The sequence below is a fragment of the Stenella coeruleoalba genome, assembly GCF_951394435.1.
Source record: "Stenella coeruleoalba genome assembly, contig: scaffold_120, whole genome shotgun sequence".
In the NCBI taxonomy this organism is placed as follows: domain Eukaryota; kingdom Metazoa; phylum Chordata; class Mammalia; order Artiodactyla; family Delphinidae; genus Stenella; species Stenella coeruleoalba.
The window spans coordinates 28,062-48,376 of NW_027646227.1; the positions used below are offsets into that span (position 1 = coordinate 28,062).

Here is a 20,315-nt window from a genome sequence, read left to right on the forward strand (position 1 = left end):
CACACCCGGCACTTCAGACCAGATTTCCTAGTGCAGAATGGCTGGGTCGACACCTCAGCTCCTGGGGCCCAGTGCAGACTCCACGATATAGAGCCTGAGCTACAGCCAACCCGGCCCTCGAGAGCTCCGCCACCTCCCTCCCTCCCACTGACTCTGACAGGATCTCTACACAGCAGCCCAGCCCACAGCCCACGGGGTAGTGCATGCTCTCACCTCTCCATTCTCTGATCAAAATATAAAGTTTCCTTTGCTTGTGAACCAAACTCAGTCTCGATCTGTTGGCCCCAATGACACTGGGCAGGGGGACACTTGTTGGGGTCCACTCTGGAGGATCAGTAACAGAAATTGAGACTATTGTAACCTCAATGAACAGATGTGTGAGCCAAACTGTAGTTAACATAGAACAGTGTATAAGGCTCGGGTAAAATAAGATGTTTTTAACACTTCCATTTGATATTTCCATCACTTTTTATAAGCAAGTTCAGTGAAAAGGTTTGTCTTATTTGTCAGGTCAATATTAGAGAAACGAAGTGATTTCTTTCCAAGGATGTACAGCTAATAATCTTGGTTAAACCTTCAATCTTGTTTTAAATGCTTTTCCATTGAAAATGATACCTCTCTTTCAGCTCCCCCATTTCTGAGAAGTATAAAATCTTATAATTTATTATTACCAAAGGGGAAAGGTGGGAGGAGGGATAAATTAACAGTTTGGAATGAACACATACACACTGCTATGTATAAAATAGATCATCAACAAGGAACTACTGTATAGCACAGGGAACTACACTCAACATTTTGCAATAACCTATAAGGGGAAATAATCTGAAAAAGAATAGATATTTTTATTGACATCATCTATCAATGACAGTTAAAGTGTAGCCTAAGGGAAGCTGGTGGTGAGTGCTTCTGACCCTGAAGACTTCAATCATCTAAAGTTTGGACTCTGCCTACTTCCCAAGGCCCTTAATGAACATATGTGTAGCTGTAGCTTAAAAAATTCCCCAGTTTGGGTTTCGGGGAGACACTGATTTTGAAAAAGCCCTGGTGTTCTCCTTACATGAATGGGACTCTTCCTACTGCTAAAACATGTCTGTCACACCCAGAGGATGGTATACCGTCTGATCGGGAAGAGTTTGGAAAAGGCATCTCATCTCCTCATCTCCTGGTGCTCGGGTTCACCCCTCCAGCGTCTTTACTAACAGTCTCCCCACTTGGAGATGTCAGCACTGTCAACATCCTGTTGCGTACAGTTTGGAATTTGTCCAGAGGATGAAGCGGAAGGATGAGGAACAATGAGAGACAAGTCCTAGGTGTTCAGACAGGCACATGTCACTCTAATTTCCAATCAGGAAGATGAATTGACCAAAAGCTAGGGTTGCCCATGGAAACAGTATAGGGCTTGAGGAAATCCCGCTGCTTTGTGGCCAGTTCCCATAAACACGAGTTGAACAATGGAACTCAGGGGCAGTAAAATTCACAAAACTGCAGAGTTGAAAATATCCATCACTGAAAAATGTCTTGAGGAAAGTCAGAGAAAAGGACTTGTAAGCAAGGGAGAATGGCAGGAAAGGGATTTGAGGAGGTAGAAAGGACTCGCCATTAAGCACAAGAAAAGGAGCTGAACATTGCCAACATTGCAGTTGGCCAAAAAGGGTGTATGCGTTCTTTTCTGTATATATTCAAGAAAAGGGCATACACTTTTTTAGCCAACCAAACAGGTGGGCACTGGAAGTCAATACTACAAAAGATATCACTTCGCATCAGTCAGAAGAGCCATCCTCATAAAGCGTAAACAACAGAAATGCAGGACAGGGCAACGAGAAGAGGGAGCCCTGTGAGACTTATAGTGGAAATGTATATTGCCAACGGCCATTCTGGAGAAGTGTATTGTGTTTACTAAAGCATCTAAAAAATGAGCTACAGAGCATAGGGCACTTGCACTCATGGGCGTATATCTTGGGAAAAACAAAAATCGAGAGGACACAGGCACCCCAATGTTTACCCCCTCTCTGTTTAAAAGATCCTCGACTAGGATATAACTTAAATGTCTCTGGAGGGAAAAAATGGATAGAGATGTGGTACTTAGGTAGAGTGGAATATTATTCAGCCTGGAAATCAATGAAATATGGCCAGTTGTAACAAATCTGGAGGAGTTACGTATGATCATTCTAAGTGACAGAATTCAAAAAGAAAAAGACACATATCATAAGATATCACTTAAAGGTGGAATCCAAAATGGCTACACATGAAATAAATTACAAAACAAAAACATAGTCAAATATGTAGAAAACACGCATAAGGCTGCTAAACGGGAAAGGTGGGGAGGGGTGAGGCATCATCCAGGAGGTTGAAATTAGCAAAGATACCATTCCAAATACCAAACTGATAATCAACAAGGCCTACACAGTAGCTAAAAGAACTGCACTCAGCACACTCAAGTCACCGGAAAAGAATATATACGACTGGTAAGAATCTGAAAAAGAATTTATTGATGTCTCTCTGTACGTGAATCAAGTGGATGTACAGCAGCAAGAAACAGAGCTTTGAAAATCAGCTGTAACCAATATAGTAATAAATTGAAAAAAATAAATGACAGAGAGACAGAGAAAACCTCTTACAACTTTTCCTCAGGGACGGTGATGCAACATGGATTGAACACATCTAGACCCACAGCAGGATGAGACATAAGGCTGGAAACTGTTTGCGCTAAGAGAAATGTGAGGTTGGGTGAGGAAATGCACACCCTTTAAAGTAATACTACCTGGTACCCATTCAATGGGTCCCAAATCTGCAGGTTCAAGGGATCTTCCTACAGCTAAAACATGCATGGAAAACCCAGAGGACTGTACACCATGTGATCGGGAGATGTGTCTAAAATGCACCTCATTTATCCTCTCCTGGTGCTCCTGTTCACCATTCCAGCCACGCTACTTAGAATCTCCCCACTTGGAGAATCAGCACATTTAAACTTCTGTTTCACACATTTTGCAAATTGTGAGGAGGATGAACGGGAAGAGGGGGAACCAATGAGAGAAGAGTTGTAGGGGTTTGGACGGGCACATATCACTCTAATTTCCCATTAAGAATAAGAATTAAAGAAAGGCTCAGCCTGCCTCGCCGGAGCCAAAATAGGGCCTGAAGCAATCCTGCGGGTTTGAGGCCAGCTCACAAAAGAGCAACTTAAAAAATGGAGCTCAGGGTCACTGCAATTCACAAACCTGCAGAGTTATAAATGAAAACTAACGTCCAAAAATATGTTGAGGTAAGGCAAAGAAGAGGATCTGAATGCAAGACAGAATTGCAAGAAACAGATTTCAAGAGATAGATTGGACTCGTCTTTAATGCACATGAAAAGCGGCAGAATTTCGACAATGATGCAGTTGGCCCAAAAGGGCGTATGCGTTTTTTCCTGATTATATCCAGGAAAAAACGCATACGCACTTTATGGGCAACAAAGCAAGCAAGCAATGCAAATGTGCACAACAAAGAAGTCTCACTTCCCACCGGTCAAAAGGGCCATCCTAAAAAATTGTAAAAACCAGAAATGCAGGACAGGCCATGGAGAACAGGGAGCCTTTATACGCTGATGGGCAGTGTGTGAACTGCCGAGAGCCACTCTGGAGAAGTGTATGGTGGTTCCTAAATCATCTAAAAAACAGAGCTACAGAGCATAGGACACTTCCAATCATGGGAGTATATCTAGGGAAGTCTAAAAATCAACAAGACACAAGCACACCACAGTTTAGGGCTACTCTGTTTACAAGAACCTCAACTTCAGTACACCTTAAATACCCCAAGAAAGAGAACAATGGATAAAGAAGATGTGGTACTTATGTACAATGGAATATCTCTTCACCATGAAATCAATGTAATAAGGCTAATAGAAGGATAAAGAGTGGATTTAGGTCCGATAATACTACTTGAAATAAGTCAAACAGAAAAAGAAACATATCATAAGATATCACTTATAGAGGGAGGGTAAATATGGCTGCACAAGAAATGAATTACAGAACAGAACAGTGTCTCACATTTAGAAAACACACTTATGTCAGCTTAAGGGGAAAGGAGAGGTGGGGTGATGCATAAAACCAGAGTTTGAAATTAGCACAGATACCGTTCAATAAACCAAATAGGTATTAGACAAGATCTACACCTTGCTCAATGAACTGGCCTCAACACACCCTATACACCGCAGAGAAATATATCTGAGTAATAAGAATCTTAAAACCCATGTATTGATATATCTCCATAAGGGAATCAAGTGTGTGCAGAGCGGCACAAACACAGCAGTGAAAAGGAGCTAAACCCCATTATAGAAATAAATTTTAAAAACAAAACGCTGAAACAATGAAAGAGAGAAAAATTCTTACAAAATTCGCTCAGGGGCTGTGATGCAACCTGGATTGACCACATATAAACCCACAGCTGGATAAGACATAAGGCTGGACACTTGGGGCTGACAGGATTGGTGAGCTTTGGTGAGCAACTGCCGAAAGTTTAATGCAATACTTCATGCTACTCAGTCCAAGGGTCCCAACACTCCAGGTTGAAGGGAATCTTCCTACAGCTAAACCATGCTTGGGAAACCCAGCGACTGGTATACCATATGATCGGGAAAGGTTTCTAAAACGCACCTCATTTTTCCTCTCCTGGGGCTCCGGATCGACATTCCAGCCGCTTTACTAACAACATCCCCACATGGAGTCAATGCCTTTAAGTTCTGGTATCGCACAGTCTGCAGTTAGTGCAGAGGATGAATGGGAATAGGGGGAACCAGTGAGAAACTAGCTATAGCGGTTTCAATGGGCACATGTCACTCTAATATCACATCAGTAAGAAGAATTAACCAAAGGGACAGCAAGGTGCCCCAGAAGAAAAATAGGGCTTCAAGGAATCCTGTGGTTACGGGGCAAGACCACAAAAATAAGAGCTAAAAAATGGAGCTAAGGGCCACTGCAATTCAAAAACCTGCAGAGTTATAAAGGCCAACGATTTTTAAAAAATATATTGAGGTAAGGCTATGAAGAGGCATTGAAAGCAAGGCAGAATTGCAGGAAACCGATTTCAGGAGGTAGACTGGAATTGCACTGAAAACATATGAAGAGAGTCAGAAACTCGACAATGATGCACTTGCCCAAAAAGGGCGTATGTGTTTTTTCCTGAATATATTCAGGAAAAAACGCATACGCACTTTTTGGCCAACCAAGCAAGCTTGCAAAGGAAATTTGCACTACAATGAAGTCTCACTTCCACCTGGTCAAAACGGCCATCTGAAAAAAGTGTAAAATCCATAAAGGCATGACAGGCCATGGAGAACTGGGAGCCTTCTTATGCTGATGGGCGGGATGTAAATTGCCAACAGCCACTCTGGAGAAGAGTATGGTGTTTCCTGAAACATCTAAAAAACAAAGCAACAGAGCCTAGGGCACTTCCACTTATGGTCCTATAGCTTAGGGAAATTAAAATCAAAAAGACACAGCCACCCCAAAGTTTGGGACGGCTCTGTTTACAAGAACCTCGTTTACGGTACAAGTTCAATATTGCAGAAAGTGAAAAATGGATAAAGAACTTGTGGTACTTACGTACAATGCAATATCACTCAGCAATGAAATCTATGTCATCAGGCCCGTAGCAGCATAATGAGTGGATTCAGGTATGATGATTCGAACTGAAATAAGTCACACAGAAAAGAAACATCATAAGGTATCACTAATACACAGAATGTGAACTTGGCTACACATGAACAGAATTACAAAACAGAACAGTGTCTCAAGTTTAGAAAACCAACTTACGCTTGCTTAACGGGGAAGGTGAGTTGGGGTGCTGCATAAAACCAGAGATTGAAATGAGCACAGATAAAGTTCCTTAAGCCAAATATGGAATAGACAAGAGCTACTCCTCGCTCAACGAAATGGACTCAACACCCCATATTAAACGCCTAAGAATGTACCTGACTAGTAAGTATCTTAAAACCTATGGATTGCTATGTCTCCAAAAGAGAATCAAGCGTGTGTACAGGGGCATAAACGCAGCAGTGATAGGATTGGAGAGGTTCGGTGAGCAAATGAAGACCCTTTGAAGTCATATTGCATGGTACCCATTACACAGGTCTCAACTCTCCAGGTTTAAGGTATTCTTTCTTCAGCTAAAACATGCATGTGGAACCCAGAGTATGATCAACGATGTGAAAGGGAGACGTGTTCAAATATGTCTCAGTTTTCCTCCCCTGGTACTCGGGTGCAACATTCCAGATGCTTTACTAACACTCTCCCTACTTGGAGAGTCAGTGCCTTTAACCTCCTGTTTGGCCCAGTTTGCAATTTCTGCGGAAGATGAACAGGAATAGCGAGAACCAATGAGAGGCTAGCTGGAGGTGTCTGGACGGGCAAATTTAACTCTCATTTCCCACCAGGAAGAGGAATTAACCAAAGGCTCAGCATGCCGGGCCGGAACCAGATTAGGGCCTGAAGCCATCCTGCGGTGTTGCGGCCAGGTCACAAGAAAGCGAGTTGAAGAAAGGAGCTCAGGGGCACTGTAATTCACAAACCTGCAGAGTTATAAATGACAGCTATCGTCCAAAAATAGACTGAAGTAAGGCTGCCAAGAGGACTTGAAAGCGGGGCAGAATTGCAGGAAACCGATTTCAGGAGGTAGACTGGAATTGCATTGAAAGCATAGGAAAAGAGGCAGAACGTCCACAATGATGCACTTGGCCAAAAAGGGCGTATGCGTTTTTTCCTGAATATATTCAGGAAAAAACGCATACGCCCTTTTTGGCCAACCAAGCAAGCTTGCAAAGGAAATCTGCACTACAATGAAGTCTCACTTCCCCCCGGTCAAAAGGGCCATCTGAAAAAAGTGTAAAATCCAGAAAGGCAGGATAGGCCATGGAGAACTGGGAGCCTTGTTATGCTGATGGGCGGGATGTAAATTGCCAACAACCACTCCGGAGAAGTGTATGGTGTTTCCTGAAACATCTAAAAAACAAAGCAACAGAACCTAGGGCACTTCCACTTATGGTCCTATAGCTTAGAGAAATTAAAATCAAAAAGACACAGTCACCTCAAAGTTTGGAACGGCTCTGTTTACAAGAACCTCGTTTACAGTACAAGTTCAACATCGCAGAAAGTGAAAAATGGATAAAGAAGTTGTGGTATTTACTTACAAAGCAATATCACTCAGCAATGAAATCTGTGTCATCAGGCCCTTAGCAGCACAATGAGTGGATTCAGGTATGATGATTCTAACTGAAGTAAGTCACACAGAAAAAGAAACATCATAAGATATCAGTAATACACGGAATGTAAACTTGGCTACACAGGAACTGAATTACAGAACAGAACAGGGTCTCAAATTTAGAAAACCAACTTATGCTTGCTTAAGGGTAAAGGTGAGTTGGGGTGCTGCATAAAACCAGAGATTGAAATGAGCACAGATAAAGTTCCTTAAGTCAAATATGGAATAGACAAGAGCTACTCCTTGCTCAACGAAATGGACTCAACACCGCATATTAAACGCCTAAGAATGTACCTGACTAGTAAGTATCTTAAAACCTATGGATTGCTATGTCTCCGAAAGAGAATCAAGCATGTGTACAGGGGCATAAACGCAGCAGTGATAGGATTGGAGAGGTTCGGTGAGCAAATGAAGACCCTTTGAAGTCATATTGCATGGTACCCATTCCACGGGTCTCAACTCTCCAGGTTTAAGGTATTCTTCCTTCAGCTAAAACATGCATGTGGAACCCAAGTATGATCAACCATGTGAACGGGAGACGTGTTCAAATATGTCTCAGTTTTCCTCCCCTGGTACTCGGGTGCAATATTCCAGACGCTTTACTAACACTCTCCCCACTTGGAGAGTCAGCGCCTTTAACCTCCTGTTTGGCCCAGTTTGCAATTTCTGCGGAAGATGAACAGGAATAGCGAGAACCAATGAGAGGCTAGCTGGAGGTGTCTGGACGGGCAAATTTAACTCTCATTTCCCACCAGGAAGAGGAAATAACCAAAGGCTCAGCGTGCCATACCGGAACCAGATTAGGGCCTGAAGCCATCCTGCGGTGTTGCGGCCAGCTCAAAAGAAAGCGAGTTGAAGAAAGGAGCTCAGGGGCACTGTAATTCACAAACCTGCAGAGTTATAAATGACAGCTATCGTCCAAAAATAGACTGAAGTAAGGCTGCCAAGAGGACTTGAAAGCAGGGCAGAATTGCAGGAAACCGATTTCAGGAGGTAGACTGGAATTGCATTGAAAGCATAGGAAAAGAGGCAGAACGTCCACAATGATGCACTTGGCCAAAAAGGGCGTATGCGTTTTTTCCTGAATATATTCAGGAAAAAACGCATACGCCCTTTTTGGCCAACCAAGCAAGCTTGCAAAGGAAATCTGCACTACAATGAAGTCTCACTTCCCCCCGGTCAAAAGGGCCATCTGAAAAAAGTGTAAAATCCAGAAAGGCAGGACAGGCCGTGGAGAACTGGGAGCCTTGTTATGCTGATGGGCGGGATGTAAATTGCCAACAGACACTAGGGAGAAGTGTATGGTGTTTCCTGAAACATCGAAAAAGCAAAGCAACAGAGCCTAGGGCACTGCCACTTATGGTCCTATAGCTTAGGGAAATTAAAATCAAAAAGACACAGCCACCCCAAAATTTGGGACGCCTCTGTTTACAAGAACCTCGTTTACAGTACAAGTTCAACATCGCAGAAAGTGAAAAATGGATAAAGAAGTTGTGGTATTTACTTACAAAGCAATATCACTCAGCAATGAAATCTATGTCATCAGACCCTTAGCAGCACAATGAGTGGATTCAGGTATGATGATTCTAACTGAAATAAGTCACACAGAAAAAGAAACATCATAAGATATCAGTAATACACGGAATGTAAACTTGGCTACACAGGAACTGAATTACAGAACAGAACAGGGTCTCAAATTTAGAAAACCAACTTATGCTTGCTTAAGGGGAAAGGTGAGTTGGGGTGCTGCATAAAACCAGAGATTGAAATGAGCACAGATAAAGTTCCTTAAGCCAAATATGGAATAGACAAGAACTACTCCTTGCTCAACGAAATGGACTCAACACCGCATATTAAACGCCAAAGAATGTACCTGACTAGTAAGTATCTTAAAACCTATAGACTGCTATGTCTCCGAAAGAGAATCAAGCATGTGTACAGGGGCATAAACGCAGCAGTGATAGGATTGGAGAGGTTCGGTGAGCAAATGAAGACCCTTTGAAGTCATATTGCATGGTACCCTTTCCACGGGTTTCAACTACCCAGGTTTAAGGTATTCTTCCTTCAGCTAAAACATGCATGTGGAACCCAGAGTATGATCAACCATGTGATCGGGAGACGTGTTCAAATATGTCTCAGTTTTCCTCCCCTGGTACTCGGGTGCAACATTCCAGACGCTTTACTAACACTCTCCCCACTTGGAGAGTCAGCGCCTTTAACCTCGTGTTTGGCCCAATTTGCAATTTCTGCGGAAGATGAACAGGAATAGCGAGAACCAATGAGAGACAAGCGGGAGGTGTCTGGACGGGCAAATTTAACTCTAATTTCCCACCAGGATGAGGAATTAACCAAAGGCTCAGCGTGCCGTGCCGGAACCAGATTAGGGCCTGAAGCCATCCTGCGGTGTTGCGGCCAGGTCACAAGAAAGCGAGTTGAAGAAAGGAGCTCAGGGGCACTGTAATTCACAAACCTGCAGAGTTATAAATGACAGCTATCGTCCAAAAATATACTGAAGTAAGGCTGCCAAGAGGACTTGAAAGCGGGGCAGAATTGCAGGAAACCGATTTCAGGAGGTAGACTGGAATTGCATTGAAAGCATAGGAAAAGAGGCAGAACGTCCACAATGATGCACTTGGCCAAAAAGGGCGTATGCGTTTTTTCCTGAATATATTCAGGAAAAAACGCATACGCACTTTTTGGCCAACCAAGGAAGCTTGCAAAGGAAATCTGCACTACAATGAAGTCTCACTTCCCCCGGGTCAAAAGGGCCATCTGAAAAAATTGTAAAATCCAGAAAGGCAGGACAGGCCATGGAGAACTGGGAGCCTTGTTATGCTGATGGGCGGGATGTAAATTGCCAACAGACACTCGGGAGAAGTGTATGGTGTTTCCTGAAACATCTAAAAAACAAAGCTACAGAGCCTAGGGCACTTCCACTTATGGTCCTATAGCTTAGGGAAATTAAAATCAAAAAGACACAGCCACCCCAAAGTTTGGGACGCCTCTGTTTACAAGAACCTCGTTTACCGTACAAGTTCAATATCACAGAAAGTGAAAAATGGATAAAGAACTTGTGGTACTTACGTAAAATGCAGTATCACTCAGCAATGAAATCTATGTCATCAGGCCCGTAGCAGCACAATGAGTGGATTCAGGTATGATGATTCTAACTGAAATAAGTCACACAGAAAAAGAAACATCATAAGATATCAGTAATACACGGAATGGAAACTTGGCTACACAGGAACTGAATTACAGAACAGAACAGGGTCTCAAATTTAGAAAACCAACTTATGCTTGCTTAAGGGGAAAGGTGAGTTGGGGTGCTGCATAAAACCAGAGATTGAAATGAGCACAGATAAAGTTCCTTAAGCCAAATATGGAATAGACAAGAACTACTCCTTGCTCAACGAAATGGACTCAACACCGCATATTAAACGCCAAAGAATGTACCTGACTAGTAAGTATCTTAAAACCTATAGACTGCTATGTCTCCGAAAGAGAATCAAGCATGTGTACAGGGGCATAAACGCAGCAGTGATAGGATTGGAGAGGTTCGGTGAGCAAATGAAGACCCTTTGAAGTCATATTGCATGGTACCCTTTCCACGGGTTTCAACTACCCAGGTTTAAGGTATTCTTCCTTCAGCTAAAACATGCATGTGGAAACTAGAGTATGATCAACCATGTGATTGGGAGACGTGTTCAAATATGTCTCAGTTTTCGTACCCTGGTACTCGGGTGCAACATTCCAGACGCTTTACTAACACTCTCCCGACTTGGAGAGTCAGCGCCTTTAACCTCCTGTTTGGCCCAGTTTGCAGTTTCTGCAGAAGATGAACAGGAATAGCGAGAAACAATGAGAGACTAGCTGGAGGTGTCTGGACGGGCAAATTTAACTCTCATTTCCCAAAAGAAAGAGGAAATAACCAAAGGCTCAGCGTGCCGTGCCGGAACCAGATTAGGGCCTGAAGCCATCCTGCGGTGTTGCGGCCAGCTCAAAAGAAAGCGAATTGAAGAAAGGAGCTCAGGCGCACTGTAATTCACAAACCTGCACAGTTATAAATGACAGCTATCGTCCAAAAATATACTGAAGTAAGGCTGCCAAGAGGACTTGAAAGCAGGGCAGAATTGCAGGAAACCGATTTCAGGAGGTAGACTGGAATTGCATTGAAAGCATAGGAAAAGAGGCAGAACGTCCACAATGATGCACTTGGCCAAAAAGGGCGTATGCGTTTTTTCCTGAATATATTCAGGAAAAAACGCATACGCCCTTTTTGGCCAACCAAGCAAGCTTGCAAAGGAAATCTGCACTACAATGAAGTCTCACTTCCCCCCGGTCAAAAGGGCCATCTGAAAAAAGTGTAAAATCCAGAAAGGCAGGACAGGCCATGGAGAACTGGGAGCCTTGTTATGCTGATGGGCGGGATGTAAATTGCCAACAGACACTCGGGAGAAGTGTATGGTGTTTCCTGAAACATCTAAAAAACAAAGCAACAGAGCCTAGGGCACTGCCACTTATGGTCCTATAGCTTAGGGAAATTAAAATCAAAAAGACACAGCCACCCCAAAATTTGGGACGCCTCTGTTTACAAGAACCTCGTTTACAGTACAAGTTCAACATCGCAGAAAGTGAAAAATGGATAAAGAAGTTGTGGTATTTACTTACAAAGCAATATCACTCAGCAATGAAATCTATGTCATCAGACCCTTAGCAGCACAATGAGTGGATTCAGGTATGATGATTCTAACTGAAATAAGTCACACAGAAAAAGAAACATCATAAGATATCAGTAACACACGGAATGTAAACTTGGCTACAAAGGAACTGAATTCCAAAACAGAACAGGTTCTCAAATTTAGAAAACCAACTTATGCTTGCTTAAGGGGAAAGGTGAGTTGGGTTGCTGCATAAAACCAGAGATTGAAATGAGCACAGATAAAGTTCCTTAAGCCAAATATGGAATAGACAAGAACTACTCCTTGCTCAACGAAATGGACTCAACACCGCATATTAAACGCCAAAGAATGTACCTGACTAGTAAGTATCTTAAAACCTATAGACTGCTATGTCTCCGAAAGAGAATCAAGCATGTGTACAGGGGCATAAACGCAGCAGTGATAGGATTGGAGAGGTTCGGTGAGCAAATGAAGACCCTTTGAAGTCATATTGCATGGTACCCTTTCCACGGGTTTCAACTACCCAGGTTTAAGGTATTCTTCCTTCAGCTAAAACATGCATGTGGAAACTAGAGTATGATCAACCATGTGATTGGGAGACGTGTTCAAATATGTCTCAGTTTTCGTACCCTGGTACTCGGGTGCAACATTCCAGACGCTTTACTAACACTCTCCCGACTTGGAGAGTCAGCGCCTTTAACCTCCTGTTTGGCCCAGTTTGCAATTTCTGCGGAAGATGAACAGGAATAGCGAGAACCAAAGAGAGGCTAGCTGGAGGTGTCTGGACGGGCAAATTTAACTCTCATTTCCCACCAGAAAGAGGAAATAACCAAAGGCTCAGCGTGCCGTGCCGGAACCAGATTAGGGCCTGAAGCCATCCTGCGGTGTTGCGGCCAGCTCACAAGAAAGCGAGTTGAAGAAAGGAGCTCAGGGGCACTGTAATTCACAAACCTGCAGAGTTATAAATGACAGCTATCGTCCAAAAATATACTGAAGTAAGGCTGCCAAGAGGACTTGAAAGCGGGGCAGAATTGCAGGAAACCGATTTCAGGAGGTAGACTGGAATTGCATTGAAAGCATAGGAAAAGAGGCAGAACGTCCACAATGATGCACTTGGCCAAAAAGGGCGTATGCGTTTTTTCCTGAATATATTCAGGAAAAAACGCATACGCACTTTTTGGCCAACCAAGCAAGCTTGCAAAGGAAATCTGCACTACAATGAAGTCTCACTTCCCCCCGGTCAAAAGGGCCATCTGAAAAAAGTGTAAAATCCAGAAAGGCAGGACAGGCCATGGAGAACTGGGAGCCTTGTTATGCTGATGGGCGGGATGTAAATTGCCAACAACCACTGGGGAAAAGTGTATGGTGTTTCCTGAAACATCTAAAAAACAAAGCAACAGAACCTAGGGCACTTCCACTTATGGTCCTATAGCTTAGGGAAATTAAAATCAAAAAGACACAGCAACCCCAAAGATTGGAACGGCTCTGTTTACAAGAACCTCGTTTACAGTACAAGTTCAACATCGCAGAAAGTGAAAAATGGATAAAGAAGTTGTGGTATTTAATTACAAAGCAATATCACTCAGCAATGAAATCTGTGTCATCAGGCCCTTAGCAGCACAATGAGTGGATTCAGGTATGATGATTCTAACTGAAATAAGTCACACAGAAAAAGAAACATCATAAGATATCTGTAATACACGGAATGTAAACTTGGCTACACAGGAACTGAATTACAGAACAGAACAGGGTCTCAAATTTAGAAAACCAACTTATGCTTGCTTAACAGGAAAGGTGAGTTGGGGTGCTGCATAAAACCAGAGATTGAAATGAGCACAGATAAAGTTCCTTAAGCCAAATATGGAATAGACAAGAGCTACACCTTGCTCAACGAAATGGACTCAACACCACATATTAAACGCCTAAGAACGTACCTGACTAGTAAGTATCTTAAAACCTATAGATTGCTATGTCTCCGAAAGAGAATCAAGCATGTGTACAGGGGCATAAACGCAGCAGTGATAGGATTGGAGAGGTTCGGTGAGCAAATGTAGACCCTTTGAAGTCATATTTCATGGTACCCATTCCACGGGTTTCAACTCTCCAGGTTTAAGGTATTCTTCCTTCAGCTAAAACATGCATGTGGAACCCAGAGTATGATCAACCATGTGATCGGGAGACGTGTTCAAATATGTCTCAGTTTTCCTCCCCTGGTACTCGGGTGCAACATTCCAGACGCTTTACTAACACTCTCCCCACTTGGAGAGTCAGCGCCTTTAACCTCGTGTTTGGCCCAATTTGCAATTTCTGCGGAAGATGAACAGGAATAGCGAGAACCAATGAGAGGCTAGCTGGAGGTGTCTGGACGGGCAAATTTAACTCTCATTTCCCACCAGGAAGAGGAAATAACCAAAGGCTCAGCATGCTGTACCGGAACCAGATTAGGGCCTGAAGCCATCCTGCGGTGTTGCGGCAGCTCAAAAGAAAGCGAGGTGAAGAAAGGAGCTCAGGGGCACTGTAATTCACAAACCTGCAGAGTTATAAATGACAGCTATCGTCCAAAAATAGACTGAAGTAAGGCTGCCAAGAGGACTTGAAAGCGGGTCCAAATTGCAGGAAACCAATTTCAGGATGTAGACAGGAATTGCATTTCAAGCATAGGAAAAGAGGCAGAACGTCCACAGTGATGCACTTGGCCAAAAAGGCCGTATGCGTTTTTTCCTGAATATATTCAGGAAAAAACGCATACGGCCTTTTTGGCCAACCAAGCAAGCTTGCAAAGGAAATCTGCACTACAATGAAGTCTCACTTCCCCCCGGTCAAAAGGGCCATCTGAAAAAAGTGTAAAATCCAGAAAGGCAGGACAGGCCATGGAGAACTGGGAGCCTTGTTATGCTGATGGGCGGGATGTAAATAGCCAAGAGACACTCCGGAGAAGTGTATGGTGTTTCCTGAAACATCTAAAAAACAAAGCAACAGAGCCTAGTGCATTTCCACTTATGGTCCTATAGCTTAGGGAAATTAAAATCAAAAAGACACAGCCACCCCAAAGTTTGGGACGCCTCTGTTTACAAGAACCACATTAACCATACAAGTTCAATATCACAGAAAGTGAAAAATGGATAAAGAAGTTGTGGTACTCATGTACAATGCAATATCACTCAGCAATGAAATCTATGTCACCAGGCCAGTAGCAGCATAATGAGTGGATTCGGGTATGGTGATTCTAACTGAAATAAGTCACACAGAAAAAGAAACATCAAAAAATATCACTAATACATGGAATTTAAACTTGGCTACAGAGGAACTGAATTACAAAACAGAACAGGGTCTCAAATTTAGAAAACCAACTTATGCTTGCTTAAGTGGAAAGATGAGTTCGGGTGCTGCATAAAACCAGAGATTGAAATGAGCACAGATAAAGTTCCTTAAGCCAAATATGGAATAGACAAGAGCTACTCCTTGCTCAACGAAATGGACTCAACACCCCATATTAAACGCCTAAGAATATACCTGACTAGTAAGTATCTTAAAACCTATGGATTGCTATGTCTCCAAAAGAGAATAAAGCGTGTGTACAAGGGTCATAAACGCAGCAGTGATAGGATTGGAGAGATTCGGTGAGCAAATGAAGACCCTTTGAAGTCATATTGCATGGTACCCATTCCACGGGTCTCAACTCTCCAGGTTTTAGGTATTCTTTCTTCAGCTAAAACATGCATGTGGAACCCAGAGTATGAACAACCGTGTGATCGGGAGACGTGTTCAAATATGTCTCAGTTTTCGTCCCCTGGTACTTCGGTGCAACATTCCAGACGCTTTACTAACACTCTCCCCACTTGGAGAGTCAGTGCCTTTAACCTCCTGTTTGGCCCAGTTTGCAATTTCTGCGGAAGATGTACAGGAATAGGGAGAACCAATGAGAGACAAGCGGGAGGTGTCTGGACGGGCAAATTTAACTCTAATTTCCCACCAGGATGAGGAATTAACCAAAGGCTCAGCGTGCCGTGCCGGAACCAGATTAGGGCCTGAAGCCATCCTGCGGTGTTGCGGCCAGGTCACAAGAAAGCGAGTTGAAGAAAGGAGCTCAGGGGCACTGTAATTCACAAACCTGCAGAGTTATAAATGACAGCTATCGTCCAAAAATATACTGAAGTAAGGCTGCCAAGAGGACTTGAAAGCGGGGCAGAATTGCAGGAAACCGATTTCAGGAGGTAGACTGGAATTGCATTGAAAGCATAGGAAAAGAGGCAGAACGTCCACAATGATGCACTTGGCCAAAAAGGGCGTATGCGTTTTTTCCTGAATATATTCAGGAAAAAACGCATAAGCACTTTTTGGCCAACCAAGCAAGCTTGCAAAGGAAATCTGCACTACAATGAAGTCTCACTTCCCCCGGGTCAAAAGGGCCATCTGAAAAAATTGTAAAATCCAGAAAGGCAGGACAGGCCATGGAGAACTGGGAGCCTTGTTATGCTGATGGGCGGGATGTAAATTGCCAACAGACACTCGGGAGAAGTGTATGGTGTTTCCTGAAACATCTAAAAAACAAAGCTACAGAGCCTAGGGCACTTCCACTTATGGTCCTATAGCTTAGGGAAATTAAAATCAAAAAGACACAGCCACCCCAAAGTTTGGGACGCCTCTGTTTACAAGAACCTCGTTTACCGTACAAGTTCAATATCACAGAAAGTGAAAAATGGATAAAGAACTTGTGGTACTTACGTAAAATGCAGTATCACTCAGCAATGAAATCTATGTCATCAGGCCCGTAGCAGCATAATGAGTGGATTCAGGTACGATGATTCTAACTGAAATAAGTCACACAAAAAAAGAAACATCAAAAGATATCACTAATGCACGGAATGTAAACTTGGCTACACTGGAACTGAATTCCAAAACAGAACAGGGTCTCAAATTTAGAAAACCAACTTATGCTTGCTTAAGGGGAAAGGTGAGTTGGGGTGCTGCATAAAACCAGAGATTGAAATGAGCACAGATAAAGTTCCTTAAGCCAAATATGGAGCAGACAAGAGCTACTCCTTGCTCAACGAAATGGACTCAACACCCCATATTAAACGCCTAAGAATGTACCTGACTAGTAAGTATCTTAAAACCTAGGGATTGCTATGTCTCCGAAAGAGAATCAAGCGTTTGTACTGGGGCATAAATGCAGCAGTGATAGGATTGGAGAGGTTCGGTGAGCAAATGAAGACCCTTTGAAGTCATATTGCATGGTACACATTCCACGGGTCTCAACTCTCCAGGTTTAAGGTATTCTTCCTTCAGCTAAAACATGCATGTGGAACCCAGAGTATGATCAACCGTGTGATCGGGAGACGTGTTCAAATATGTCTCAGTTTTCATACCCTGGTACTCGGGTGCAACATTCCAGATGCTTTACTAACACTCTCCCTACTTGGAGAGTCAGTGCCTTTAACCTCCTGTATGGCACAGTTTGCAATTTCTGCGGAAGATGAACAGGAATAGTGAGAACCAATGAGAGACTAGCTGGAGGTGTCTGAACGGGCAAATTTAACTCTCATTTCCCACCAGGAAGAGGAATTAACCAAAGGCTCAGCGTGCCATGCCGGAACCACATTAGGGCCTGAAGACATCCTGCGGTGTTGCGGCCAGCTCACAAGAAAGCGAGTTGAAGAAAGGAGCTCAGGGGCACTGTAATTCACAAACCTGCAGAGTTATAAATGACACCTATCGTCCAAAAATAGACTGAAGTAAGGCTGCCAAGAGGACTTGAAAGCAGGGCAGAATTGCAGGAAACCAATTTCAGGAGGTAGACAGGAATTGCATTTCAAGCATAGGAAAAGAGGCAGAACATCTACAGTGATGCACTTGGCCAAAAAGGGCGTATGCGTTTTTTCCTGAATATATTCAGGAAAAAACGCATACGCCCTTTTTGGCCAACCAAGCAAGCTTGCAAAGGAAATCTGCACTACAATGAAGTCTCACTTCCCCCCGGTCAAAAGGGCCATCTGAAAAAAGTGTAAAATCCAGAAAGGCAGGACAGGCCATGGAGAACTGGGAGCCTTGTTATGCTGATGGGCGGGATGTAAATTGCCAACAGCCACTCCGGAGAAGTGTATGGTGTTTCCTGAAACATCTAAAAAACAAAGCAACAGAGCCTAGGGCACTTCCACTTATGGTCCTATAGCTTAGGGAAATTAAAATCAAAAAGACACAGCCACCCCAAAGTTTGGGACGCCTCTGTTTACAAGAACCTCGTTTACCGTACAAGTTCAATATCACAGAAAGTGAAAAATGGATAAAGAAGCTGTGGTACTCATGTACAATGCAATATCACTCAGCAATGAAATCTATGTCACCAGGCCCGTAGCAGCATAATGAGTGGATTCGGGTATGGTGATTCTAACTGAAATAAGTCACACAGAAAAGAAACATCAAAAAATATCACTAATACATGGAATTTAAACTTGGCTACAGAGGAACTGAATTACAAAACAGAACAGGGTCTCAAATTTAGAAAACCAACTTATGTTTGCTTAAGGGGAAAGGTGAGTTGGGGTGCTGCATAAAACCAGAGATTGAAATGAGCACAGATAAAGTTCCTTAAGCCAAATATGGAATAGACAAGAGCTACTCCTTGCTCAACGAAATGGACTCAACACCCCATATTAAGCGCCTCAGAATGTACCTGACTAGTAAGTATCTTAAAACCTATAGATTGCTATGTCTCCGAAAGAGAATCAAGCATGTGTACAGGGGCATAAACGCAGCAGTGATAGGATTGGAGAGGTTCGGTGAGCAAATGTAGACCCTTTGAAATCATATTTCATGGTACCCATTCCACGGGTTTCAACTACCCAGGTTTTAGGTATTCTTCCTCCAGCTAAAACATGCATGTGGAACCCAGAGTATGATCAACCATGTGATCGGGAGACGTGTTCAAATATGTCTCAGTTTTCCTCCCCTGGTACTCGGGTGTAACATTCCAGACGCTTTACTAACACTCTCCCCACTTGGAGAGTCAGTCCCTTTAACCTCCTGTTTGGCCCAGTTTGCAATTTCTGCGGAAGATGAACAGGAATAGCGAGAACCAATGAGAGGCTAGCTGGAGGTTTCTGGACGGGCAAATTTAACTCTCATTTCCCACCAGGAAGAGGAATTAACCAAAGGCTCAGCGTGCCGTACCGGAACCAGATTAGGGCCTGAAGCCATCCTGCGTTGTTTCAGCCAGCTCAAAAGAAAGCGAGTTGAAGAAAGGAGCTCAGGGGCACTGTAATTCACAAACCTGCAGAGTTATAAATGACAGCTATCGTCCAAAAATAGACTGAAGTAAGGCTGCCAAGAGGACTTGAAAGCGGGGCAGAATTGCAGGAAACCGATTTCAGGAGGTAGACTGGAATTACATTGAAAGCATAGGAAAAGAGGCAGAACGTCCACAATGATGCACTTGGCCAAAAAGGGCGTATGCGTTTTTTCCTGAATATATTCAGGAAAAAACGCATACGCACTTTTTGGCCAACGAAGCAAGCTTGCAAAGGAAATCTGCACTACAATGAAGTCTCACTTCCCCCCGGTCAAAAGGGCCATCTGAAAAAAGTGTAAAATCCAGAAAGGCAGGAGAGGCCATGGAGAACTGGGAGCCTTGTTATGCTGATGGGCGGGATGTAAATTGCCAACAGCCACTCGGGAGAAGTGTATGGTGTTTCGTGAAACATCTAAAAAACAAAGCAACAGAACCTAGGGCACTTCCACTTATGGTCCTATAGCTTAGGGAAATTAAAATCAAAAAGACACAGCCACCTCAAAGTTTGGGACGCCTCTGTTTACAAGAACCTCGTTTACCGTACAAATTCAATATCACAGAAAGTGAAAAATGGATAAAGAACTTGTGGTACTTACGTACAATGCAGTATCACTCAGCAATGAAATCTGTGTCATCAGGCCCGTAGCAGCACAATGAGTGGATTCAGGTACGATGATTCTAACTGAAATAAGTCACACAGAAAAAGAAACATCATAAGATATCACTAATACACGGAATGTAAACTTGGCTACACAGGAACTGAATTCCAAAAGAGAACAGGGTCTCAAATTTAGAAAACCAACTATGCTTGCTTAAGGGTAAAGGTGAGTTGGGGTGCTGCATAAAACCAGAGATTGAAATGAGCACAGATAAAGTTCCTTAAGCCACATATGGAATAGACAAGAGCTACTCCTTGCTCAACGAAATGGACTCAACACCCCATATTAAACGCCTAAGAATGTACCTGACTAGTAAGTATCTTAAAACCTATGGATTGCTATGTCTCCAAAAGAGAATCAAGCGTGTGTAAAGGGGCATAAACGCAGCAGTGATAGGATTGGAGAGGTTCGGTGAGCAAATGAAGACCCTTTGAAGTCATATTGCATGGTACC

At 43.2% G+C, this 20,315-nt stretch overlaps 1 long non-coding RNA gene across 1 annotated transcript in view; it reads right to left on the reverse strand.

Moving 5' to 3' along the window:
- Positions 1–16,637: 16,637 nt before the first annotated feature.
- Positions 16,638–20,315, reverse strand: part of LOC307181250 — a 356,489-nt gene continuing 352,811 nt past the window's right edge. The window contains exon 4 of the long non-coding RNA XR_013826225.1: positions 16,638–16,722. This is a non-coding gene — a long non-coding RNA (uncharacterized lncRNA). The remainder of the gene's footprint in view (positions 16,723–20,315) is intronic.